The sequence below is a fragment of the Triticum urartu genome, chromosome 2 (genome assembly GCF_003073215.2).
Source record: "Triticum urartu cultivar G1812 chromosome 2, Tu2.1, whole genome shotgun sequence".
Classification (NCBI taxonomy): domain Eukaryota; kingdom Viridiplantae; phylum Streptophyta; class Magnoliopsida; order Poales; family Poaceae; genus Triticum; species Triticum urartu.
The window spans coordinates 8,504,592-8,520,892 of NC_053023.1; the positions used below are offsets into that span (position 1 = coordinate 8,504,592).

Below are 16,301 nucleotides of genomic sequence, written 5' to 3' on the forward strand. Positions count from 1 at the left end.
TAGTTAGTGGGTCAAAGTAGTGGCGTGAGTTTAGGTGGCACTGGTGCTGGCCGTGTGTATATATAGTTTGCATTGAGTAATAGAAAAGGTAGCCGAGAGGGCTGGGCAAAAAGATGTAACACTTGTGATTGCCAAGGAAGTGCCTGACAGCAAAGCTGGCTGGTTTTCTTCCTTGGTACATGTGTGTGTGTGTGTGTGTGTGTGTGTGTGTGTGTGTTTCCCTGGTGTGTGTGTCCTCGTGTTCATCAGAGTGTTCTTGAGAGTAACCATGAGAAGAAGAAGAAGAAGCGGCGCTGCAGAGAGAGGCGGCGCCAACAAATTCTGAAAGTAATATTGGAGATCCAAATTAACTGAATTATTAAGGAATAGATTTTCTGGTTAATTTTTTTTAGCAAGAATGCAACTTGTATTTCCGGTGCCATAGGGCAGTATATAAAAATCCGTGGTTCACAGGCCGCCTGGGAGACTTGCACAAGCGTGCGCCAGTGGTGAGACGGAGCAAGCCCGCAGTCGCATGACAGGTGGAACAAGGCCAGCGGAGGATGGAGCGAGACAGCATGGGGTGGTGGCCTCCTGGATCGGGTGGCGGCGGCCTCCTGGCAGCCACCAGGCAGCGGCAACCTGGCAGCAGGGTGGAAACAGCGGGCAAAGGGAAGGGCCAGCAGCCGGCGTGTGGAGATGGGGCTGATTCGTGAAGGAGATGGGTGATGGCGGAAGGTAATGGCGGCAGCTAGCAGGGCTAGCAGCAGCAGCCACGGGAAAGAGATGGCGGCGGTGAGAGAAGAAATCAGCGGCAGCACGACGGGATCTTAGCACGAGTTGCACATGCGGAAAAATACCTAGGCATTAATATTATGTTTGGAAATATGGAACTTGCATTTTTCAAGTGGGCATAGACCAGTATGTATATGAAGAAAACCCTTTATAGAATGGGGGAAATACAAAGGGACACATGGCTCTAATATACCATGTCATAAGAAGATGCAAGTGCTAAAGAGACATAAACTCTAATATGGTTATAAGAAATATTCAATTTGTATTTTCAGGTGGGCATAGGTCAATATAGAAAACCCCTTTATAGAATGGAGAAATTACAAAGGGATACACAACTAAATATATATAACTCTAACCGATTTCATGAGGAACAAAATTTGAACTATTATTATATAATTATGCAGCAGACAGGAGACAAGGATAGAAACAACACCACCTTTCTATGGTACCATTTTTTAATGTAATATGGCATTACCAATTTAATGTAGTTATGCCACAGCGAGAAACCATAAGTCTGCTACCACAAAAGAAAAAGGGAAATTAAAGTTTCATAAGATGAGAATGTACCATCATCAAGGCTTATTTTCGCAGATGTGGTTACCGACCTTCTAGTCTTAAACCTTGAGCTGATGATGCAACATAGTTAGGAAAATCAAATAGAAACAAATGAACTAACTGATCAAATTGCTTTAGAAATAGCATACCAGTAGGAAAATGTTTGACGTATTGGATCAACTCCCTTAGGCCCAAGCTGAGAAATAAATGGGAATATTAGTTCCCGGAGCTAATAACAAAATGTTTCAATTTAAATCAATATACAGTATTCATAAATTTACTATGCTAAGCATGTAAAAGGATACACAATGCGGATTCTGCACGTATCCTGCACATTCTTCAAACAACTCAGGGGTAAATTAGAACAGCCCGGCTTAGTTACTAAATCTATCATTTATTATGAGGAAATTTTGTAAGTTCTATCACTAATTTACCTCTATTCTCCATGCATCAACCTTGATACTAACATCAACAGCCTGGCGTTCTTTAGATATCTGCATGAATGAAAAGAACAAATCAACAATCAAACTATTGCAATGTTGAAAAATAACATTACAATGAAAAATCTAGAAGTTTACGAACCCAAAACTCAAAGTGGAATAGGTCATGTGATGATTTTAGGTGACATCTTAGGCCCTAGTATATATCACGAGAATCACAATGTCAGATGTGTGCCTTGAGAAAGTGTGCATAAAAACTATTCCCATAAAAATAAATAAGAAAGGGTGGATAGAGTAATAACTGTTCCCAAGAACAAGCCAGCAATAAGCAACATTTGAATAAATAACAAATGTGAAGTGTGAAATAACAAATTTTTTTACCCCAAATGTAGTAGATGACACAGATCCCTGGCCTTAGCAGCAATAAGCAACATTTAAATAAATAAACAAGATGCAAGTTATCTTCAAATTTTACCTTGTAGCTTCCACACTTTACGAAGCAAAAGGGGCAAGCAAATCTTCAGTGACTCATAAGAAGGGATCAATATAAGAATCATGAACTGAACAACAATATTTAACTTCAACAACAAATATTATGCAGTGGTGCAAAACTGCACATAGGTAACCGCAAAGCATTTAACACAAGATCATTGTGATTATAAACATTCAAAGCATGATGGCACATAAAAAAAAGCATTAATATCGTCCCCGTCTTAAGTTCTAAGATCAAATTCAAAACCATTAACAGCATAAATTATCCACTATGTTACTTCCTTTTGTATTGATACCCTAATATTCCTATAATGAATATATTCTCAACATTTTTTACCTCGCTACAGCACCATAACTAATTGGACAAAGTAATTAATAAGATTACTTACCCCCATAAACATCAGAAGCTTTCAACCAATAACATGCTTACCAAGAATCTTAGCAAAATTTAATTACTACCTTAGTTGCATACATATTGATATTATTATTATTATTAAAATCAAACATTTATACTTAGTTACACTAGGAAAAGTAGAGAACCTAGGGAAAATGTCAGTATATGATGCTAACAAATGTCGATGAAAATGAAAAATGTGCTAGCCCAAATGTTGTGTAAGAAAGAACCTTCAGTCTTTTCCATAGTATTGTTGTAATACGTGTAGTTGAAATGCACATTGCCAGCTCTTAATCTGGAGAAATATAAATAAATACTTTCTCATTTTATGATACAAAAATAAAAATGTGTTAACAAAGCTGAAACTTAGAGCAATCTGTCATGGTAAACTCTAGTGAAACACTAGATCGGCCAGGCTTAGTTCTAGGCTGACTATCCTGACCACAAAAGTCCAGGCTCACAAGCCAGATAAACCAGCCTCGCTAGCCAAAGCCCCAAGTACAAACTCTAAGGATTAACAAAATTGTTTTTCATGTTGAGATATTTTTACTTGCCCTTTTACAAGTCCACATCCATGACAATTTTGAAAGGTATAGCTTCCATCCAATAACTCACAATTTAGTTGGAACCCTATAAACTTAGCTTTAATTGCGCACTAATCCTATTAATAAAACCCGTATAGTTTTTATCCTGCCATTATTACGTGATGGACAAATGTCAGAACAAACTAGCAACATGATCAGCACAAGTACATTTACCTTCACCACATGGATTTGATCCCCAAGCAACAGAATGACAGAACTAGTGGTATGAAAAATCGAGAAATAGAATTTTAACATGCCCACACTTGACCTCATAAACCGAGAAATCTATCCTAGTTGTTGGCTAATCATGGGCACTGCCGGCGGACTATATAAAACATCCATAAGGGCATAACATTTACTCGTTGTACAGAGAATTAGTGTTCATTATTTCCAAATATTATTGTGCATATTTATTGGTTTGTTTGTTATGATCACAGGGTTGAATATCCGTGGAATATCACACACACACACACACAGTTGTTGTATGTATGTGTTGTATGCAGTAGAAACATACTAAATTCTTCAAGTAAATAAATTGTGGAGCATACACTTTTGTGGTCAGGTTTCATACGTAAACATGCACACATATTTGATATGTTACCAAGGACACATTTTTCTAAAAGATGTTACATCTCTCTTAATATAATATTCGGACCAAAACTGATATAGATTTCGGACCAGCTTACAAAGGTTCTGCTCTCTCTCTCTCTCTCTCTCTCTCTCTCTCTCTCTCTCTCTCTCTCGCTCCCTCCCTCCCTCCCTCTCTTTTGCGGGTTTGCACCATATCGTGTGCCCCACAAAGTACTTCATACTAAGAGTAATGAGTGTTGACACATACAAATATCCTATAGTACTTCGAATTGTATGGTGTGTTTATTTAAGGAAGCTATGGTGCTATGAAATTATTGTGTATCCACATGAGCTGTTTCTCGGGCTCGTTGTTTGCTTAAGTATTGCGTATAAGAGTAAGCTCATGAAGTCAGGATAGAGTACTTGTGTATCCATCCACAATCAGGAGGCGCTTGTTTTGTTACAAATTTTTTTGGTCCATATTGCAGAATTTCTAGAGATTCAGATTACCATCATCCTCGAAATGTAGCTTTTTTTTGCCGATCGCAATGTTGGAATTAGAATTATAATAGCACTACACATATGAGTAGAGAATGTGACTTCTTAATTTGTGCACCCAGGTTCATGTTTGTTTTCTACCACTGTGTGAGTGTTGATCATTCTGATTTTTATATGGCAAAAAAAGTAAGTAGGGTTATTAATGGTTGCTATGCATCTAATCTAACTTAGTTGCATCATTCATAGGCTAAAACTGCTCAATGATATATCAAATTCCATGGCCTCCCCTCTAATGTCACAACAATAGATAAAGAATGGGTCAAAGTTAGTTTATTGCATAAAGAACTTTCTAAGTTATGTTTCATCCTTCAGTTCATTCACAGCTCCAACACCACTTATCTAGTGCCATGAGACGCGTATACTGGTTTCTTCCAGGAAGGACAGACAATGTACCCTCCAGCTTGGTTCACCCAGAAAATGTTTGTTATCAAAGACGAATATGAGCATGCTTGCAGGGTAAATCACCATTGTATCTTATAAAACAATTCTAAAATTATCTCTCTCTCTCTCTCTCTCCCTCTCCCTCCCTCCCCCCCCCCCCCCCCCCCCCTCTCTTTTGCGGGTTCGCACCATCGTGTGCCCCACAAAGTACTTCATACTAAGAGTAATGAGTGTTGACACATACAAATATCCTACAGTACTTAGAATTGTATGGTGTCTTTTTTAAGGAAGCTATGGTGCTATGAAATTATTGTGTATCCACAGGAGCTGTTTCTCGGGCTTGTTGTTTGCTTAATTATTGTGTATAAGAGTAAGCTCGTGAAGTCAGGATAGAGTACCTCTGTATCCATCCACAATCAGGAGGCGCTTGTTTTATTACAAATATTTTTGGTCCATATTGCAGAATTTCTAGAGATTCAGATTACCATCATCCTTGAAATGTGGTTTTTTTTTGCCGATTGCAGTGTTGGAATTAGAATTATAATAGCACTCCACATATGAGTAGACAATGTCACTTCTTAATTTGTGCACCCAGGCTCATGTTTTTTTTCTACCACCGTGTGAGTGTTCATCATTCCGATTTTTATATGGCAAAAAAAGTAAGTCAGGTTATTAATGGTTGCCATGCATCTAATCTAACTTAGTTGCATCATTCATACGCTAAAACTGCTCAATGATATATCAAATTCCATGGCCTCCCCTCTAATGTCACGACAATAGATAAAGAATGGGTCAAAGTTAGTTTATCGCATAAAAAACTTTCTAAGTTATGTTTCATCCTTCAGTTCATTCACAGCTCCAACACCACTTATCTAATGTCATGAGACGCGTATACTGGTTTCTTCCAGGAAGGACAGACAGTGTCCTCCAGCTTGGTTCACCCAGAAGATGTTTGTTATCGAAGACGAATATGAGCATGCTTACAGGGTACATCACAATTGTATTTTATAAAACAATTTTAAAATTCATTCTCTACTGAAATGTCATAGCTACGCGCTTAAACAGTCTTCTGATCTATCTCAGGAACAGAGACATATAATATATGATAATGACCTCCTTTACAAGTCTGAGCATCCTCTCTGTAATATGATTCAAGTGTGGTACAACTACAAACTTGTTTTTTCAATTGTATGAATTCTATTGTTATTTTAGTGTTTTACAGAAATATTTTTCAGAAGAGAAAAAAGTGATTGTGCAACTTTATTTTGCTTCACTATTTAATTCTATGATTTTCAAAATCCCAGTTTCTCCGGTACTGTAACTTATGTATCAAATCAGACTAATCTTTTCTTTGTTTGCAGCTTGTATTTCGTAATACGGTCACAAGGATGATGTTATTTCCAACCTATTCATGAATCATGTGCATTTGCCACATATATTTAAATGGTCATGTATGGTTCATGGAAGCCATGCTAATAATCTAATGGTCAGTTAGAATGTTTTCGGAAATTTTATTTCAGGATATTTCCAGATATTTCTTCGTCTAAGAATATTGTTTGATAAATTAAACTATGATAAAGATGTACTTTCTGTTGTCCATAAAGTATGCTCAACTTGATATGTAGTAATGGATATGTGTGTCGCATGTGTGTGATTACTACTTGGATGGAAATGAGTTGTGTTTACAACATTATTACTCCCTCTGATCTATATCAATTGTCGCTACAATTATTATGGAAGCGTGATGACTACACTTGGGGCACAGGTGGGTTGCGCCGCATGCAGCACCGAGGACCTCCCCTTTGCAGCACCCCAACTCACAAAACCAGGCAGTCAGCAGCAGCACTGCTAGCGTTAGTAGCAGTTTGTCTACCGCTTGCAGCAGCAGAGCTCAGATGGCAGCAGTGTCTGCCATTTTGGAGCCTCAGGCTACAGTTTTGCAGCAACCGACTCGCAACACCAGCAATGCCATCATTCTGTCCACTGTGTTGGAGCGTCTATCTTTAGTTTTGCAGCGTCGACGGCAGACCTCGCGTCCATTGCCAGCAGACTTGCAGGAGCAGCAGCATATTCTTACAACCGCGAAGTGGTAAGCTTTCAGCAGCGGCAGCAGAACAGTGGTATTGCTTGCGTTTAGTGGCGACAGTGCTTGCAGCGACAGCGTGCAACAGTGCTCACGGCATCGTTTGCAGTCAAACAGCTGCGGAGATAGCAGGATGCAACATTGCTTGCAACGTGGCGATGGTGGAAGAAAACGAAGCATGCGATGCTCTTGGTCTGGAGTAGGGCTCACAGCATTTAGGGCTCAATTTATTGACTGAGACAATGGAGAGAAAAGAGAGGATAGGGGCAGACTGTGATGCGCTCGAATTGGAGGAAGGCCAATGGCGCCACGAAATTTCTGGAAATGGTAGGTATGTGGTAGACGAGTGGTAGACAAGGGAAGCGGCTGATGCAAGCGTTGGAACAGTTGGGTGATTGAAATCGTCTTTCAACAATGAATATGTTCATCTTCACCTGCTCAACTATGACAAACGTCCAGGTTTCACCCTTAGCTATATATAAAATCGATAGTTAACACCGTAAATATTCAAAATAGGGCCTGATGCAGCCTAAATGGTCCCCATATTTAGTTTTGACAATTGCCACACACATGGAGAAAATGTATTCATTGCATAGAAAAGCTCTGGCTCCACAATGCTAGAACTTACTCAGCCTTATCGAAAAAATCAAAATCAAAATGAATACCTTCAAACTAAACTACCTAAGGAAGAGAACCAGGCAGTAGTTGATTGCCTATAGCGCAAGTATGCACGCTCACCCACCTGCATTCGAGGCGCAGGCTTTGCAGGATGGCTAATTTCTTCAAAGAAAGAAAATGCCCCAAGTGCTAGTGGCGATGGGTCAAGTTTATGTTCGAGAAAAAACACCTAAGGAATGCATGCGATTATTATGTTTAGCTAGAGATGTACTAGTGTTACCTTATTATACGAGGTAATGACGGAGTTGGGACATTACTGTATGAGTAACTACTATATGGGTTTTCACGGATGTCTCTTGCCCCAGCCTCTTGAGCAGATATGCCAACTTGGAGTTTATATGAACCCATGGAACAAAATAAAAAAACTTAGACAAGCTGCTGGAGCAACTGATAGGCAGTTTCCAACATAATCCATTGCCACACTGGATAACAACAGTTATTAGTCCCTTAAATATGGAAATGAGAGTAGATCAATAAATAAAGGTAGGAGACCGCTCAAAAAAGGTACAAGGATATCCTTACCGTAGCATCAACCTTGTGAGAGCAAAATGTCAAGCAATTGTCTTGCTCAAGAATTTTTTATGCATGCATAACAAAAGGAAATATAAGTAAGGTCAACATACAGCTGAAGCAACTAATTTCCACTACACCCCAGTAATAGTCTTCATTTTTCAATTTGTAAAACCATGATTGTGAAATCAGAGGAACAACTGAAGAAAAGCAGATTCACAGAATCACTTAAGCTTACATACACTGAAGATTCCATCCTTTACTGATAATATTAATCTTGTAACATGTTCTCTTACCAAAGATGCAAAGTGCGCTACTTCTGATGTGGCAATTCACTGCCAGAACTTTTGGAAGGTGATTTCTAATTAAAGACAAGCACTACAATATTCTAGAAAACTAAAAGTACATGACATGTTAATCATCCAAATACAAGTGGCTAAGCTAATTTATTCAGTCTGAAACTTCAGGTCCTGCAAAGGATTGTGCTTCATCCATGTTGGAATTCAGCCCAAAGGATCGATCACATCAAAACACACACGCACCGAAACTTTTAGCCAAGATCATGTATCGTGCCCTTGTTTTTCCCTTAATTTCTTTTCTCTTTTCACCCCTTCAATAAAAATCTCATGATGTTGCTCTGGCTGTGTATATACATACATGGGGGATGTAGTGGTTTCCTAGACCTACACGGACTCTAAACAGCCGAATCGAACTAACCTAGTACAGCTAGCCTAGTACTACACGACTATGACTCCTACTTGTACTACCACGTATATATCCTAGCCGACTAGTGATTTCCTAATGTGACATGGACTAACCAAAACCTAGTACTACTCAAAACTCTTGTTTTACTACTACACATGACCATGTATTCCTAATACATGGAAACTAACTTAACTACAACTTAGACACTAATCAGACTTGACACTAATCAAAATTATGCTAACAATCCATCCTATGGTTAACTACTATAGAAAAGTTATGGTACATAAATTAAGAACATTCAAGCTTAATACTATGGAGAAGTTCAATTAAAGTACCTCTAAGAAGCTTTGTCTCATTTCAACCATAGGAGTTAACTTCATGGTATGTCCCAAATTTAAAGTCGTCGCATGATTCTCGAATGACAAACGAAGTAAATTAATTGATACATTACCCCAGAAACATTTCCCTTCAAGGTCTATCAAAATGTATTAGTAAATAGTTGCACTCAACAATCCTACAAACCATAACTGCGTTCTGAGCTTAAAAATGTTGGTCTTGACACTTATTTTTAGAAGGAAAATGTGTTATGGCTAGAAGGGGTACGTGTGATAATAAGGATCCTCCCCAAGCAGAAGAAAATAATCTAAATTAGTAATGCAGAGAGCATAGTATCCCCCCCTCCCCTGTAAAAATCTTGGCAAACAATGTTTAAAGATATTTTTTGGATCTCCTAACTAAAGGCAACCATACACATAGCCAATACTTTGCTTACCAGCACTATGTTCACAAGTTATCCATGTATTAAAGGAATCTCTTTGTGAATTATTAGTGTTGGTTTATGAGTATAACTGTGATACTAATGATTCTTTGAAAACAGAAAACTGTAACACTAATCTTTATGCAACAAAAGGTTCGGCATACTGTTGTCAGCTGTTTACCACCTGGAGATAGGTCGCTGCAAGGTTCATGGTTTGGCCCAAAATACAGACGTCAACTAGATTCGAATATACTATGAGATAGTCGTAGTTTGGCCATTGGTCTGGGTTTCATTCAAGAAATGGGAGTTTGGGAGAACAGTTGTATCTTCAACCACATGAATAAGCAATATAAGTTGCCAGCTAGCGAATAGCTCAATCCATTTGACTAATGTGTTGTGTAGCTAAATGTATCAAGTACTAATTTCTAAGTCCTACACACGACTGCATCTTGCGCTTGTTCTAGAAACTATTTAGCATCTTTCAAAAGAAATGAAACCAGAAGCTTACTTTGGAGAGCAGATCGTTCCAAATGGCCCCCGATGCAGTTGTTTTCACCAATATCTTCTCCAACTTGTCCTGCTGAAACTAAAGGGAATCAAAATGTGATGGCTGTGAAGAACTGTAGAACACACGGAATAACATATGATGCACATCATACCACGACTGATAAGGATAATGTTAAGGTTGAAAGCTCCGGAGGATGCTAAATTCTAGATGTCTGGAATTACAAATGTAGCTTTGGTGTGATCTTTACTACCAAATCCACTAAAAGTTGTAAGAAAATAGGCCCGGATGAATCGACATATGGGAGGGTGCTGTGCATAACATTTTGTCAATAATAAGAGATAATTTGGTACAAAATATCGATTGAAACAAAGAATAGGTATACTTACCCCTTCAAGTGAAATGTTACTAGTAGGTGTAGCTAACAATACATAAAGAGGGGAGATATTCTGGTCTCGACATGCAGTATTTGTACCTCGATAAAGTGATACAGTTAGTTGAATCCTACATCCATAACACAAAATTGGTCAGCTTTTGCATGATGTAACACATAAGATTAAATTTCGATAGTGGTTAGTACTTGTAGTATCACAGAGATTACACATGAAAGAACTTAATTTCCTGGGCCTTGTTTAGCCCAGCTACCATTTTGGTGTATGTAGGGCAGCAACCAAGCTACTATTTCTTGGTCCTTGTTTAGCCACATTGCCATTTTGGTGTATATAGGGGCAGAAACCATCTAGCTCTATGTCAAATATTGCTAACTAAAAGTAGTTGCCCTACAATATCAATATAGTGATTATTCCTTGTTGAGTTGTGTCCTACATTGCCGCACCGAGAAAAAATAATACTCGACTTTGTGTACAATATTTTATAACATGTGTACATTTCGACTTACAGCTTGTATCGCATCTAATAAGCTCACTGTGTTGTATATGCTGCCATAATCTATAAATATATGATATTTAATTGAATGGAACAACATATACCAGTTACATGTTTAATTTGCTAGAATATTAATATGGTCACAATCTTGCAATAGATGTGGGATATAGTCATATGCTATCAATTAGCTCATGACTATTGCAAAGATGCATCGATTTGAAAATATCATCCTACGTGAGGATGTCGGGCAGGGCCACATCAGCGATCTGATGATATTTTCCACCTTAGTGATCTTTGCGCGGATATTTATTAATGCTTCCATGTGTACATCAATGCACCAAAAATGGGTAACACACAAATCTGGTGGAGTGTAACATTCTGAAAACCTTGGATCCCTATATATTCTACTTTTCACTAACTTAATTATGGTTGTTTACTCTACATTTCATTATCATATTTGTCTGAAATGTTATATAGCCAACCTAGGCATGTCATTAGGAATGGCAATAATGAATAAAATTGGCTACCAAATGACTAGACAAGCACTAACATTAATGATGAGGTGCATTACATTCTTCAAATTATTGGGCAGTCTCAGTTATGATCAGATCGATTCTACGATTTCATCATGCGCATTTACATTTTTATTTAATCTTTATGGCGGTAACCTACATTGGCTATCAGGTTCCATTAGGGCAAGCCTTGACCAGGAACTACTCAATTCATATATATTTTTGTTGAATAAAATTGATGTCATTAGATTCATATTCCAAAGTACTAGCTTTTTGTGGTTATGATTTTTTCTGATAAAAATGTACACAATAATAACGAAATTCGCTATGCATTTTGAAATGGAGGGAGTAATAGTGAAGTCTCTGATATGCTGGAAAAGAAAATACTTTCTGAAATGGAACAGTTAATCTTTTGACATTTGGATCTGAATCAGAACAATATTTACACATGTCCTGCAATAGATTATAGTCAAAGCTTGTAGTATACCTCTTCTTTCGTCTTGCTTTTATCATGTAATCAAGGCATCTTTGCAGGAAAGTGGGCTGCAAAGGTCAGTGAGACATCATTGTTACGTGATCACTTACATGGTGAAGGGTGTGAGTGAATAAGCACATGCAATCCGTGTCGAATGATGCCAGAATTATAAAAAGAAACTTACATTTTTAGCGGCTCGATGTTGAATAATATTGTACCACTCAACTGGTTTGTAGTACAACTTGAGACTTTCTTCTGAAGCAAGCTTCTCAGCTGGAGACAATTGAGGGCACATCTGGTTTGCGGACGAGATTAACGAAATCCGCACTTGACGCCCTGTACATAATTTGCAACAGCGTCAAATAAAGAAGATACAAGTAATATCTTTTAACTATTAATAACAAGAAAATCATTCACCATATTTACATGGTTGCATAAGATCAACTCAATTAGTTTCTAGAATCAGGATGCGACCAAACAGCGCAAATTAGATTTGAAGTGGGGAGTCATTAATTCATGGAAGTCAGAACTTTCCATATACTAGTATCTAGATGTGCGACCATTATATTTATCCATAGAGATTATCAACCAGTGATGAATCAATTAGACAATCACCATTTATTAATTTCCAGATATAAACAAGGTTAGCAACATATATACTTGAACTAAGCAACCATTAATTTTTGGAACTACTTACTGTCATAAGGAGACTTCACTATCTACCACAACAAAATACCCCCCATCAGGTATCATGATGCAGCCCGCTATCCGACTGGAGCTCTAACATAATATGTATCTTGTCCCCCAGGGTTGATATCATAGTTGCAACCCTGCATGCCCATTACCACATGACCCCTAAGGTTCAGTCCTTTTGAGCTTTTGATTCTCCAGAATCAGCTTTTGGGAAACTTCCCACAAAATTATGTAGAATCAATCATCGAGTTATTTTCTGAGATTGTAGTTAGTGATTGTGGGATGAGTTGTGTGCTCAAATGTCTATAATGTCCCTGAACTAAAGCTGGATGTTGAATTGCCAACACTTCGTTGCACCATTCCTCCGTTCATAGTAGCAATTTTATTTTTACATACTTGCACCATTCATCCATTAATACCTCACAGTAGCATCGTGCATTCACGATAGCAATTTTTTTACATACTTGCACCATTCATCCATGCATCTAGGAAAAACTAGCACAATTAATCCATTCATCAAGCAAATCATCAACTAAAAATCAACATACATCCATCTAACAAACATCCAATTATCCATGTACAAGAGAAAGGAACAAACAAGAGACAGAGAGATGAAGAGAGGCTCACCCCAGCTAGCAATCAAAGGAGACGAATTGCTGGTAGGTGGTGGCGACAAGGGTCACCACCGAGGTTGGACGAGGCCGGGTGGAGAGTTGCAGGGCGGAGCTCGACAGGGATCAGAGGAGGCCGGGCGGAGGACGGCAAGGCCCACCGGGTTGGGCGCGTCGAGCTGCGCTCGCCGGCTGTTGCAGGGTCGGCCGTCGCTCGTCGGAAGGGAGGAGAAGAGGACGGGTAGCACAACAAGGAACCCTAGCTCGCCACTTGATTCGTTCGGCGCCGGGTGGGGATAGAGCGAGGAGACAGCAGAGGCCGGGCCCAATCGTTTTCTCGAGGGGAGGCAGGTTCGGCAGTGGGTGGGCATTTCCCTGATAAATTCGGGCTGAAATAAGGGCAGACTCCTAAAAGCCAAACGCTTTCTTTTGAGGGGACTCCATAAGAGCATCTCTACAAGCCCCTTAGAGCATCTCCAGCTGCGCCCCCAACAGGCCCTCCTCAGGCGTTTTTTCCGCGCCGGCGCACAAAAATCGGCCCAGCCGCTCCCCCATGAGGCCGTTTTTCGGCGGTTTGGGCCGAAATTGACGCCGGCGGACCCAGGCCGAACCCGGTGCGCTGGGGGCGCCCGGGGGCGCCGGGGCAAATGATTTTGGCACGAAAGAGGATGGGCCCGCCGAGTCAGCGAGACACTGCTTCGTCGCCCTCATCGCCTCGGTTCCCCCGGGAATCAATGCGGCTGGCCAAGGTTGTCACGTTGCCGCGCCGGTCAGCCTCCATTGATGCCACACGGGCGGCGCAGTGAAGGCGCCACGACGCGTGTCCCGCCCTCACCTGCCATGCGTCGCTCGACATGTAGCCTCTCGCCGCTCCCGCTCGGCTATAAAAGGCGATGTCCCCGCCGATGGACAGCAAAATTCTCAGTTCCCCCCACTCCGGCGCACAAAGCTACACTCTCCCCACCTCCCCGCCTTCCCGTCAATGAACAGATGGCCGAGAGGTTTCTAGGAGACGGCGCGGCGGCGAACGGCTTCGGCTGCCGCCACCTCAAAGAGCCGGAGGCGCGCCTCCTCTACGAGGCCGAGTACCCCCCGCCCCCGGACATGCGGGTGCCGGGGACGTGGAGGCTGAGCGCCGGCGGTATCCTGGTGTCGCCTGTGCCCGAAGGGGCGGCGTGGCGGGCCGAGATCGCCCGCACCCGCTCGTCCCTGTCGGAGGAGCAGCGGAACAAGCCGCGGTATGCTGCCGACAGCCACACCATGTGGTCCATGTACTTCGCGCGCCGCCACGAGGAGCAGATCGCCTCCACCAACGGTGTCATCCCCCGCAGCCGCCTCAATGCCGACGGGCAGCGTGAGGGGTGGGGTTTGCCTGGTCGCACCCTCGAGCCCGTCCTCGACCATATCGAGATCGGCAACGTGTCGCGCCACGAGTACCCGCCGCGGCCATCCTTCTCTCACTGCCGTGGCAGCTCCTGGACGCCGTGGCGGATGGAGCCGGGGTCGCCCTTGTTGTCGGGCTCCGGCTCGCCGGCTTTTCGTCCCGTCAAGCCTGAGCTGGAGGAGACGCCGCTCGGGCGCCGCACTCGTAGCGGCACCCTTGTCATCAACGAGGGTTCCCGGCCCTCCCCGCCTGGTCCGGCACCGGCGAGGCGCTCCCTCTGCCTGGTCCGGCCGAAGCCCGAATCGGGGCTGCTCCGCGTGAAGCCAGAGCACATCGACATGGTGGCCTGATACGTCTCCGTCGTATCTACTTTTCCAAACACTTTTTCCCTTGTTTTGGACTCTAACTTGCATGATTTGAATGGAACTAACCCGGACTGACGCTGTTTTCAGCAGAATTGCCATGGTGTTATTTATGTGCAGAAACAAAAGTTCTCGGAATGACCTGAAACTTCACGGAGATTATTTTCGGAAATAATAAAAAATACTGGCAAAAGAATCAAGGCCAGGGGCCCAAACCCTTTCCACGAGGGTGGGGGTGCGCCTGCCCCCCTGGGCGTGCCCCCTGCCTCGTGGGCCCCCTGGAGCTCCACCGACCTCAACTTCAACTCCATATATTCGTGTTCGGGGAGAAAAAGATCAGAGAGAAGGATTCATCGCGTTTTACGATATGGAGCCGCCGCCAAGCCCTAAACTCTCTCGGGAGGGCTGATCTGGAGTCCGTTGGGGGCTCCGGAGAGGGGAATCCATCGCCATCGTCATCATCAACCATCCTCCATCACCAATTTCATGATGCTCACCGCCGTGCGTGAGTAATTCCATCGTAGGCTTGCTGGACGATGATGGGTTGGATGAGATTTATCATGTAATCAAGTTAGTTTTGTTAGGGTTTGATCCCTAGTATCCACTATGTTCTGAGATTGATGTTGCTATGACTTTGCTATGCTTAATGCTTGTCACTAGGGCCAAAGTGCCATGATTTCAGATCTGAACCTATTATGTTTTCATGAATATATGTGAGTTCTTGATCCTATCTTGCAAGTCTATAGTCACCTACTATGTGTTACGATCCGACAACCCCGAAGTGACCATAATCGGGACCACTCCCGGTGATGACCGTAATTTGATGAGTTCATGTATTCACTATGTGTTAATGCTTCGGTCCGGTACTCTATTAAAAGGAGGCCTTAATATCCCTTAGTTTTCATTAGGACCCCGCTGCCACGGGAGGGTAGGACAAAAGATGTCATGCAAGTTCTTTTCCATAAGCACGTATGACTATATTCGGAATACATGCCTACATTACATTGATGAATTGGAGCTACTTCTGTGTCGCCCTATGTTATGACTGTTACATGATGAACCACATCCGGCATAATTCTCCATCATCGATCCAATGCCTACGAGCTTTTCACATATTGTTCTTTGCTTATTTACTTTTCCGTTGCAACTGTTACAATCACTCCAAAACCCAAAAATATTACTTTTGCTATCGTTACCGTTACTTCCATATTACTTTTCTACTAAACACTTTGCTGCAGATACTATGTTATCCAGGTGTGGTTGAATTGACAACTCAAGTACTAATACTTGAGAATATTCTTTGGCTCCCCTTGTGTCGAATCAATAAATTTGGGTTGAATACTCTACCCTAAAAAATTGTTGCGATCCCCTATACTTGTGGGTTATCAAGACT

At 41.5% G+C, this 16,301-nt stretch overlaps 1 pseudogene; it reads right to left on the bottom strand.

Annotated features, from left to right (window-relative positions):
* Positions 1–1,453: 1,453 nt before the first annotated feature.
* Positions 1,454–13,533, bottom strand: LOC125534718 (annotated as a pseudogene).
* Between the last annotated feature and the right edge of the window lie 2,768 nt (positions 13,534–16,301).